Source organism: Triturus cristatus, chromosome 3_1 (genome assembly GCF_964204655.1).
Source record: "Triturus cristatus chromosome 3_1, aTriCri1.1, whole genome shotgun sequence".
Taxonomy (NCBI): domain Eukaryota; kingdom Metazoa; phylum Chordata; class Amphibia; order Caudata; family Salamandridae; genus Triturus; species Triturus cristatus.
Window position 1 is genome coordinate 94,798,118 of NC_140583.1, and position 12,583 is coordinate 94,810,700.

The 12,583-nt window shown below is 41.9% G+C and overlaps 1 long non-coding RNA gene across 1 annotated transcript in view; it reads right to left on the reverse strand.

The window, feature by feature from the left end:
* Positions 1-10,335, reverse strand: part of LOC146859742 (uncharacterized) — a 142,802-nt gene extending 132,467 nt beyond the window's left edge. Inside the window, exons 1-3 of the long non-coding RNA XR_014979051.1 lie at positions 9,881-10,335; positions 1,587-1,638; positions 732-776 (exon numbers count right to left, since the gene is read on the reverse strand). This is a non-coding gene — a long non-coding RNA (uncharacterized LOC146859742). The remainder of the gene's footprint in view (positions 1-731; positions 777-1,586; positions 1,639-9,880) is intronic.
* Positions 10,336-12,583: the final 2,248 nt, after the last annotated feature.

Here is a 12,583-nt window from a genome sequence, read left to right on the forward strand (position 1 = left end):
AGGCAGGTCCCCCAGTTCGGCAATCTGTTTCCCTGTAGGTTCCAGGGCATCCCCCTCTATGTCTGCCTCCTCCTGGACCGTGGGAATAATGCGGGCTGGTTTCCTGCACCTCCTACCTCTTCTCATTAAGGCAGGTCCCTGGGCCATACTTTCAGGCTCCAGGACCTCTTCAACACCCTTACTGGCTGCCATAGATCGAGTGGTTACACACGCTCACTGAGGCAGACCCAACATCTCCAAATGAGCCTTCTTCTCCACCTTAGCCCAAGGGGAGCTTTCCAAATCATTGCCCAACAGACAATCCACAGGCATGGCTGGCCTCACAGCTACTTGAAGAGTACCAGAGACCCCTCCCCCACTCAAAGGGAACCTGAGTCACCTTGCAGTGGCTCTCTGTGTTGTCAGCGGCAACACACACCTTAAGGGACCACTTGACAGAAGTCTTATATCCTGTTAGGTGTGACAGTTCAGGTACCAGGGGCAGAAGATCTTGCCTCAAAGTCTTGCATTGATCAGTGGTCAAAATCAATAACTCAGTACTCCATCCCTTAGTTACACAGCCTAGTTTTCAAGCATTTCCTAGCTGGTTGGATTCTGAGTATTACAATATTTAAGTCTTGTACTTCAGGGGTCGAATCCCAGTTTTTATCACTACAGGTTTCGTTGTCATTTTCAACTGGATATTGCTTTAAATGTGTGTGAGGGGATAGAAAGAAGAAAGAGGAACTTACCTGCTGCCAGAAACCACTATCCAACAATGCTCGGGGTGACACCACCTATGGGAAACAAAACATATAGTCAGGGAACAGGATGAGTCAAGGAGGAAACAGTGCAAAGGACTACCCTACGCAGGGAGAAGGAGGAGCAAATGGTAGTAAAATGTCAGAGGTTGGGGAAGTAGCAAGAGACAGAAAGCGAGGACATTGAGGCGAGGAGCCCGATTCTGGAGAGGCAGCAAAGCAGGGGAGGAAAAGTTCCAGGCAGAGAGGCAAATCAGGAGTATGGGGAGCCTGACCTGGAAAGAGTGGAAAACAAGTATGGCGCAACATTCAAAGGTGAGGAGGAGGACGAGTGGTGTGGGACTGTTGGATGCCAGCAACAGTCACAAGAAAGCCCAGGGCAAATCAGGAGAGTTGTAGCATACCAGGTGAGGGACCAGGAACCTGTCAGAGGGGCAGGAAAGGGGGATATCGAAGTATATATTTTTTCTTTGGGTGGTCACGGGATAAGATTGGGAGTGATTTATTCTCTTTTCCCTTTCTCTGTACTTTCCATCCACGGTTTGAAAAGAGAAAGAGAGGTGAGGGTGAACCATGGGAAGAAGGGAACGGAACAAACAGTCCTCGTTATTAGATATACAGAGCCCCTTCCTTGGACAGAGGAAGGGGAAGATACCCAAACCGATGAGGAGATCCTAATTCCGGGATGACTGGGGAGATATGGTCACGATTTACTCACTTCCATTTGACTGGATAATCACACAAGGGTGAATGGGCTATATAATTCAACAAAGGTTGAAGACAAAGCAAGTGATAGAGGAAATCCATAAAGGAACAGAAAGAGTATTTTGTCTTCCTTACATATACCTTGGAGTTCGGGTCTTCTCCCAAGATTGCTGGTGGCATCAGTCCAAGAAGCCTAGGTAAAAGAAGAACCAATTAACCCCCATAAGACAGAGGATTTTTATGCTGAAATAACTTCAGAGTATTCTGGCAGACCAGAGACTTTTCGGCAATTTACCACTAAGTTTCTCATTTTTTTGACTTCTCATTTTTAAATACCTACATTAAAGGCAACAATTCAGAAATCCGTCAAGCCTCCTAAATCCTATTTCCGACCATTCCTCCAGAGTGTGTTTTTTAGTCAGTGGTCAGTGTGTGGGGTAGGAAAATCTTCATATATAGGATTGTGCTTCTTCATGAAGGTATAAATGTTATTGTGCATGCCACAATTAATTTGGTGTTGGGCTCATAATAGTTAATTGATTTTTTTGTTAGAAATTATATTACAAACTCAGGGATTTAAAAAGTTAAAATACATATTCCCCCGAGTTCTCACTCTAAACTTGCCATTTGGACCTCAAAGAGGGAAGCCAACCTGATCTCACTCTTTAGAAGCATTGGTAGTGCTCAGGCTTAACCTTGTAAAATAAGGCTGACTGGTGCACTGATCAAGAGCTCAAACAAGCAATGAATTCAAATGACTAAAATATGCAAGGTTTAAAGGATAAAAAATACTGGAAGAAACTGATAACGCAAAAAGCTTTAACTATGTCAGTGACAATGAATTATATCCTAGAGAGAATGATTAAATATTCTTAAACATAATGTCACTGTGGTTCCTTGAAACCAAACATTGGTAAGGTAGCCTGACTCACAAGTGAATGCTGTATGATAGCATATGTAGGTTTGATTGTGTCAACAAAGTTACCTTAAGAACGTAGGGGCAGATTTACAAGCTCCTTGCGTCATTTTTGCGCCGCAGTTGCATCACTTTTTGTGACACACCAGCAGCGTAAAAATGCGGCCCATTTACAACGTGACGCATCTAGGGAGATGTGTCACGTTGTAAAGCCCTGCGTCACATTATACCTGCGTCAGGTATAATGTATGCAGGGTGGGCGTTTCAACGCAAAAAAGCCTCGTAGAAGTGACGCAGTGAAATCTATAAGATTTCACTGCGCCACTTCTAGGACGCCACTGCGTCAAATTCTTACGCCTGCTTAAAGCAGGTGTAAGCAGTGACGCAGCATAATAAGGATAGGCCTCCCCCTGCATTGCTGGAGTTGCGTCGTGCTTGCGACACGACTCCAGCAATGCCTGCCTTTTGCGTCAACAGATGCGCCAGAATTTCTGACGCATCTGTCAATTCTTGCGCCATGGTGTGCCGTATTGTAAATACAGCGCATCCATAGTGGCGCAAGGGTTTCTCAGGGTGGCGCAGGGAAAGTGACGCATCTTTACAGATGCGTCACTTTCTTGTAAATCTGCCCCCTAGTATTTTAATCTCTCCATCCATTCATCCATAGGGTGCCTATGATATGTTTTCTGCATCAGTATTCTAGAGCATGGCCTGGGATAGGTTTTCTTGACAATGTCTATGTGCCCACTTGAGACAGAAAGCCAGATAGGCTGCAACCTCCTCTCAACCCACTGAGCAATATTTGAGTGAGGTGCAATAAAGCTGAGAGATATCACCGGGATAGTTAGTTGAGTCCACACCATCATAGAAAACCATAGCATAGAAATGCAGACTCAAAAACACTAGGAAACCAGTGATATCTTTTGAAGACTTATTTTTAAAATCAAAACCCTGACCCCCTGCATACAATATGATTGGTAACTATAAACAAATCTGCAAAAAAAAGTAGGCACATGCTTACTAGGAGTGGGAACAGTAAGTATACTGTAACATATTTCTTGAATCCACTCTCTTTATATCAGTATTTCAATTGCATCTCTTTAGCCAACTAAATTCATTTTAGCACCAAAGAAAGGGCCTAATTCATGTTGGTAAGATGACTCACACCTGCATAACTTGTGTAAACAATAATGCCAATGTTCTATAGCAGTGTCTGCTCTTCTGGTTGGCAGGTAGGCCGATAAGCTCATCCAGCGAAGGCTAAATGTACTCTCTATAGCCTATGGCAAATGTTGGTGATACGATTATGCATGGCCTGTCTCAATTCTCTGGCCCAAAGTTCCTCTCATCTTTATCACACCCGATTCTTAGGGGCATATTAACAAGCCAGGCGATAAAATGATCGCCGCTTTAGCGGCAGAAAACTGCCGCGGAAACGGCGATAATGGGCTTGATAATATGCTCTATGGAATTCCAATTGAAGCCCATGTTAGTTGTGAAGGACGTCTAACATGGGCTTCAATTAGAATTCCATAGAGCATATTATCAAGCCCATTATCGCCGTTATTATAGCGGCAGTTTTCTGCCGCTAAAGGGGCGATAATTTTATCGCCTGGCTTGATAATATGCCCCTTAGTTTCATCTCTTAAAAAACAATTCGTAGAAACAGCCTTCGCACCTTTCTCTTACATTCTGAGAAATCATTCTCATTGTTTAATAATAGGAAATGAGAAGTGAAATTATTAGCTTCAATGAAACCTTGCTCATAATTCAAAAACAATTACTAAAACTGAAATTTCGTTTCATACTTAATAACATGAATATATTCAAGCAGACTTGATTACCATGATGCAATGAACAATGGTTTGAGTGAATGTGCATTTTATATTTGACATTTATCTCCAAATAACCAAAATATATAATTCCATTCAAGAAGAGAAAATGAAAATGAAAAATCTGTATAATTTTTTGATGTCTGTTGTTGGCTGCAGGGTGTTGGAAATGTACCACAACGGCCCCTGGCAAATTCTTACTGTTCAGAAGTTTGAGACCCTTTCGCCCATAATTGTAGAAGGGGCACAAGGACAGTAACATCAGATTACCATGAAATGATATGCAAGGTCATCAGCTTTCTGGAAATTGAGAAATATCAAAGTGCTTTCGAAGGCTGTGGATGGTGTGCTTCTTTCGTAATATTAGCAGTGCTTTATGCCCATAAACATTTGGTGATTTGAGAGTATGCCTGAATTCACAAACACATACTGAATACGTGTGTTAGACCAGACAGCCTTAGGGTGATTTTCCCCCAAAAGTTTTGCCTGCTTGCCCCCAAATTTGTCAGAGTTTTGCTTCTGTAGTCCTTAGTACTCTGTGCACTTTATCACTGGTAACCAGTGCTAAAGTGCTTATGCTCACTCACCTAAACATGGTTTGATTAACATTCCCCTAATTGGCATATATAATTTATCGATAAGTCCTTAGTAGAGTGCACTACAAGTGCTCAGGTCTTGTAAATTACTACTTATTCGCCTGCCCAGGCTCGGCAATAGAAGGTCTGAGATATGTTCAAATGGCAACTTGAGTAGGTGATTGTGCCACCTACTCAAGTTGCCATTTGAACATATCTCAGACCTTCTATTGCCGAGCCTGTATGTGCAGTTTTAAACTGCAATGGCTACTTGGTAAGTTAAACTTCTTGCCAGACCCAAACCCACCTTTTTAATATATATATATCCCTTGGGTAGGTCCTGGACAGCCCAGAGGGTAGGGTGCAATACATTTAAAAAGCAGGTTTTATAAGCTTGACTTGTCCTGGTAGTGAAAAACTCTTACATTTGTGTTCTACTACGGCTCCGCCTACATCTCCCCCATAGAAAAACATTTGGATTACCTTATTACATTTTATAAGTCTAATTTCCATATGAGAAATTATAACTGATTCAAGTTTGGTGTGTATGGAATCTTAATTTAAAATCCTAACGTATGGTGAAGTCGGATTTTAAATTGCAATTGAGAAAATGCCACTTTTGGAAAGTTCATGAAATATAATTGGGTGACCCAGTGTCCCTCAGAACCTGGGCATCTAGAAAATATGCTACAATTGGTTCTGTTGGGAAAAAATGTCTTAACATTCCATCGTTAAATGTACAGAAATGAACAGAAACACACAAGAATAAGATAAATCAAAGTTAGTATATTGTACACTTTGTTTTTTTAGTTTTTTTTTAGTTTTGTTTTTGTTAGGCTGTCAACAAAACAAGTTCATAATTGGAAAGACAAGAACGTGACTTATAAGTAAATAGGTGAACTTAAGGTGACACGGTGTATGAGTGAAGACAATGTATACAGTGCAGTATATTTACAAAACAGCATGTAAAATGTATGAATCAATAGACAACCATCCCTAAGAGTGCAAATCTGCACAGGCCCTCTTTTGAATTCTGTTATTTTTCATCGGGTGGAGAATGTAGGGTATGGATTGTCAGAATCCGTCGACATTGCGACCCAAAATTGTGCGCGATTGCAACAGAGTCACCACGGGTCTTCTTCAGGACTAGGAACGGACAGGCTCAGTGATAGTGGTGTTGGATCCCACTTGGAGTCCTATCGCCAAATTAAAGATGCAAAATCCATCGTCCGGTTGGATTCAGTAGTAGTGGTGCAGGGTACCACATGTAGTCCTCAAAAGAATTAGGGGTGCAAAATCTACCGTCCGGTTGGATTCTTGGGGGAGATGATGCTTGATTAAATCAAACTTGTTCAGAGTGCAATCGGATTCCGTGGGTCAAGGCTTCAGCGAAGGTATCCTTGGAATGGTTACGTGGCCCTAATTTTGAGGACTACATATGGTACCCTGCACCACTACAACTGAATCCAACCGGACGGTGGATTTCGCATCTTTAATTTGGATGTGATAAAGTTTGGAGGACTGATGACCTGACTTATTGAGGAAGAGCATTGTCTTAATGATGGAGGGATCTTTGTCCGGGCAGCTGATCTTAGACAAACTGACATTGAGCTTAAGAAAGTCATAAAAATCTATGTCTAGAAGAATATATACTTGTTAGAGTACTCTGAAGGAAATCTGTATTTCTTAGGTGCCCAGGTACTTTAAGAAGTGGATGCCTTTTGACGCCAATGATTCCCAGAAAATAGTTTTCCCTGGATTTTGATATTTGAGTTTTACCATTTTAAACAGCTGAACATGTTCCACTGGCCTACAATTTTATAAGGTGTGAAAAAAGAAGATCACTCTGCTGGCAGTGTGCTAAAAAAAAGGTCTAAGTGCTCAGTCTACATTTCAAGTCACGAAAATAACCATAAAGCAGAATCACAATACCTAAAGATGAATTTATCTAATAATGTTATACTGCTGACGAGTATTTAAATTGAGCCAGTGGTTGCAGAGAGTGGGCACATGGCTCTCATCTTTGGGATACCGTGGCTTATTTTATATCATCTGAGTCTGGGGCACAGCAAGAGAGAGTAATAGGCAGAAAGAACGAGGAAGACAAAGATAATACAACTGTGAAATAAAGTGGTGAGGCAGAGATGAACAAGAACCTGCAAGAGTAGGAAAAGGAGACAGGAAATGTAGGATTATGAAATAAAAAAGAGGCATACAGTGGAATCTAGACTATGCTTACTTGGTATCTGGCAACCCTGCAGTGCCAGCCGCACATTGCTAAGAAAAACGTCTACAATTTAAACACTGGTGCTGACTAACAGGTCTTCTCGAAATAAGCATAGATTAGTAACTACTGAAAAGTCAGAACATCCGTGGCAAACTTACTTGTTTCAGTTGCACATCAGTGCTAGCAATATAAAATTCTGCAAAATGAAACAGCTGGAGTCTTACATCGTGCCTGTAATAGGAAACATTTAAAATCCAACAGGTCTCGTCTTTGAAAGGTCTTAGATGACTTTTTGGCCCTGACAATGCTTTGCATCAGTGATGAAAAGCAAAAAGAAAACAAAAGATTGTTGTCCAAGCTAGACCAAAACCAAACAAAAATGGGTGGTGCCAGGGTCATAACATATACGCATGCATGCATCACCACACAAAGATGCTTATGGGCTATGACGCCGTAGTTGAAATGTTGTTTTTACTTGATTGCTATTTCCAGTGCGTAGATGTATGCGCATACTTGTGTTACCATGAGTGTAATACAAATATACCATAGCCCTGCATTTGACAGGTTTTTTATGCTTACAATTTACTGCACGCAGATGCCCATCTCGGCATGTTAAGTGCCCCATTTTCTTGTTTTACGCGTTTGTTTCCCTGGTTTCTTGGGCCTTGGTTCTACCGAGGCACAAGGTGGCTGCCAACACTTTCTGGTTTGAAGTGTTGACAGCCAATTCGAATAAAGCTCGTGGTTGGGAGGGTGCGCGGATCCACCGCGCCTCTATATATCGAAACTTTTATTTTTTGATTTTCTCAGCAACTACTGAACGGATTTACACCATTTAAAAAAAGGGCGTTTCTGAACCAAGCACTACTTTTTGCCAAATTTGGTGTAATTCCGTTCAACAGTTTTGGCTGTAACCGTGTCTAAAGTTTCCGATGGAAAATTGATTTTTTTACCTCTATTTTTTGATTTTCTCTGCAACTACTGAATGGATTTACACCATTTAAAAAAAGGGGCGCTTTCCAAACTAAGCACTACCTTTTTGCCAAATTTGGTGTAATTCCGTTCAGAAGTTCAGGCTGTAGCTGTGTCTAAACTTTCCTATGGGAATTAACATGGAGAAAACACGTTTTGGTACCCCCCTTTTTCTCATACCCCACTTACCAAATCACCCCAAAACGTTCAAGATAGAAGCTGACCGGAGTGCCCCACTTGTTTTGAAAAGTTTGCGATGATTCGTCATCCGGCGCCAAAGTTATTGGGAAAACAAAAACGCTTTTCCTATGGAAATTAGGTCCTAACTATAACTACCTACTGGCGACCGCCAGTAGGTAATATATATATATATATTGCCGTATATGTTTCCTTTCTAAAGGTGTAAATAGGTATATATAATCCTAGAGTACTATACGTGTTTATGTGATTACTTATGTAAGGTAATGACATGTATATACAATTATAAAGCACGTCACGTGACCACCCGTGCTTCCCAATTCAGGGTAATTTCTGTGCACCAGATTAATTGCCTCTACGTATTTGTCGATTAGTGATGCAGAATATTAGCGATGACACAATATTTGTGTATTTAATTTCAATTTGCAATACAAACGCTTGCTAATTCATGCTATTAGTAACAGAGCTACAATTGACAGCGTGTTGAATGCATGGCACTATGCCAATCATAATGTCCACAAATAGCTGGTTTCCAGCCCATCATGTTGATACACTATTGTATATTTATCTTTGAACACTAAGGTTTACAATGATTTCGTTGGCATAGCATGTAACCAGCTATATAGTCATGAAATTGTATAATCTGGCATCATTTTTTCGACATTTAGAAATGGCCGCCAAAGTTACAGGCACCACTAGACAAACTTTTGTCTGTCGTTTATTTTCCCAGCTATGTAAAGTTCATCATGTTGATACACTTTTGTATATTTATCTTTGAACACTAAGGTTTACTATGATTTCGTTGGCATAGCATGTAACCAGCTATATAGTCATGAAATTGTATAATCTGGCATCATTTTTTCGACATTTAGAAATGGCCGCCAAAGTTACAGGCACCACTAGACAAACTTTTGTCAGTCGTTTATTTTCCCAGCTATGTACATACCTCCCATTTTGTGTACACTTCGTGTGATCAAGTCAGTTTCACTGACGAAACGTGTTACGAGTGACTAAATAAACAGTCAATTCTCCCTCCTGAGTGCGAGTCCTTCTGTGAAGAAGACGCTGTATGCTTATTGATTTACCGGGAGACCTGCTCGGTTTTTACTCGCCACCTGCCTATGGGACACGGATTCCGGAAAACAAGGTCGTTTTGTGGTAAATATATATATATATATATATATATATATATCCACAGAAAACGCGCGCTTCTTCCAGCAGCGTCAGACGGGCCACACCAACAGTGCTTCCAAAAAGTTCTTTATTAAAAAGACAAACAGGCATTACGCGTTTCGAATCCTGGGACTCTTAATCATATGCCGCTTGCTGCAATTACAGTGGGTTCGTTAGCTTTTAAAACGTAACTTGTTAGACATTGAGAAGGGCCAATTAGTCCAATTTAAAGGAACAGTTTCATTTCTTAAGTGTTATTCAGAATTTTATCACGTATTCGTATATTTAGCAGCAACGGTAAGTACAGTTGTTCATTCATTTTTTAGGTTGATCCTTTTAACCCCCAGTGGTTTCATATTCGATGTATTCCTTCAATGCCAAATTTAATTTCACTCTTAACTTTGTTTCCGGGACTACATCTCCCAAAATGCTCCACATCTGTCCTTATTACTTTTCTGGTGTCCATTGTCGATTTTGGCAAAACTTCACTAATTTTCCTGTGTACCGAGTGCAATACATGCTATAAAAGGAAAGTTCCATACCTCGGCCACAGTACACAACAAGGAAGTCCCACTACCACCGTATTCCTTTACAGCTTTCAGTTCGCCTTTCAAGGTGGTCTCAAGCACGAAGTGCATAGGAACATTCCTCTTGCAAATCCTGGCAGTAAAAAAGTTCATATCCCAAGTTGAGGCGGGCCTCACAAAGTGGCCCTTCCATCGAAGCTTAGTTCATGTTCAATGTCGCAGCCGGTGGGCATTCCTCCATATAAGCTTCAAGCTTCCAAAACAAACCCTCACATAAGGAATGCCTCTGCCTCTCGGATTCAGGGCCCGTTTCAGGTGTGTCAGACACCTCTTTAACAATGTATATATATATAGATCTCCAAATGAAATCCCAAGGTACAATCACCCTGGAGGAACACACAGGCATAGACTCAAAGAAGATAAAAAACGTTGTTTAATATCACATCACAAAGTCCAAATGACGAGTTTCGGCCGCCAGACTGTGGCCTTGATCACATGGCGCGCTGCAGTTAGATTACAGTTTAAGTAGGCATGTAAGTATTTCTTCTGTGTTTACATTCTTTGTATTTTTTTCATTTTTTTTCTAAACCCCAACGTGAGTTCTGACAGGATCCCAGACGGTCACATGCAAGTGACTCATGACAGACATAGTGTGTATTTGACTGACGTAATGGGCAGACTTTAAGTGAGTTGCATTCATGGGTCACCAGTACAAATTCCTGAAACCTGGGTAAATATATTAATATCTTCCAAAGCAAATTACTGCCTCAATTAATAATGTACGTTAGTGTAAACAATAATGAAACCACGCAAAGATAACAAATAGATCCTCAGTAGGCCTGGTTACAGTGTATGCATACATAGCCCCGAAACAGAGACAAGACAACAGGAAGAGCGGAATAAACTCCCTTATGGTGTAGTGGAGGAACAAGATTAAAAAATAAGGCCTAGCATATTTAACAGGGTGGACTGAAGTCTCAAAGCACAAATGCGTTACATGTCTGGTGTTGCGGTGGGCTATGGTCAGATTGAATGTGCAAAGAAGACAGTGAAGAAAAATGAAGAAAAACAAAGGATGAGCAAATAAATTGTAGAGGCAAGAAAGCAGTAGCGGCTCCTGGAGGGAGTGCTGTGGGATGGTGGGCGGGGCGGGGGAGGGGCAGGGTGGGGGGTAGTAAAGCCGACATACGGCCGAGCCATGGTAAGTGCATAAATAAATAAATGAAACAAATTACATTGCGCACGCTGCATCGCAATTTGGTCGTTGTTGTTCCCTGTTGTTTCTCAGTGAGGCGACTTTGGTGGATGTTTTACATGCGGCATGGCACATTGAGGGAACCCGTCCTAATGAGCCCAGAATCGAGTGGCACAGTGTGTGTTTGTTTCGAGGGATCGAATGATCTGGACCGCTGCGGCCACAAGAGGACAGTTGTTTGGACGCAAATGGGGCCATAACTTCACGGTGAGCTGCTATGTATTGACAAGGTGCCTCCTGAACCTGTCCGCATCGGAGTCTGCAGAAGACGATGGTTAAGCACAGGTGGGATTGTGGGGTCTCAGGAGAACAGACTCTAGTGACTGGTAGCTACCTACAGTGTCCAATGAAAGGGGATGCTGGGACTTGCAGTTTCCACGGGCCGTCGGGTTTCTTCCAATAGGAGAGATGCAATTTGCATTTAAATTGGGAACTGTGAAGAAGCGCCAGTACAATTATTTTGGCATCTAAGGAAGGCAGTAGCTGAAACGCGTCATGCCCAGGATACAATAAACCGACCTGTGAAAAGGCCGCTGTTTTTCCCTGTTGTTTCTCAGCGAGGCGACTTTGGTGGATGTTTTACGTGCAGCCACGACACGTTGGGGGAACCCGTCTTAACGAGTCCAGAATCGAGTGGCACAGTGTTTGTTTGTTTCTAGGGATTGAATGATCTGGACCGCTGCGGACACGAGAGGGCAGTTGTTTGGTCAGAAATAGGGCCATGATCTCATGATGAGCCACTATGTATTGACACGGCGCCTCCTGAACCTCTCGGTATCAGAGTCTGCAGAAGATGTTGCTTAAACACAGGTGGGATTGTGGAGTCTCAGGAGAACAGACTCCGGTGACTGGTAGCTACCTACCCTGTCCGATGAAAGGGGATGCTGGGACGTGCAGTTTCCACGAGCCATCCGGTTTCTTCCAATAGGAGAGGTGTAATTTGCATTTAAATTGGGAACTGTGAAAAAGCGCCAGTACTATTTGTTTTGCATCTGAGGAAGTTAGTAGCTGAAACGCGTCATGCCAAGGATACAATAAACCTACCTGTGCAAAGGCCGTTGTTGTTCCCTGTTGTTTCCCAGCGACGCGACTTTGGTGGACATGTGTATTTATATGTATGTCAAGCAGGGGCTGAAAAAAAGGGGGGTCAAAAAAGTGCATTTCCCATGTTAATTCCCATGAATATTTTAAACACGACTACAGCCCAATTTGCTGAATGGAATTACACCAACGTTGGCAGACAGCTTCATCTTGGTACAGAGAGCAGCCTTTTTGTGACTTGGTAGAATTACGTTCAGTAGTTTTTGAGATATTAAAGAAAATCAAAAGTTGACCATTTAGTGTTGCAAAGCCTACAAGACTAATATGTGACGCGTCACAAATACATGCACCAACAGGAATGCTGTGATTGGCTGGCCACAACTTGTGTACAAACTTGTGGCCACCATTTTATATAACGGGAC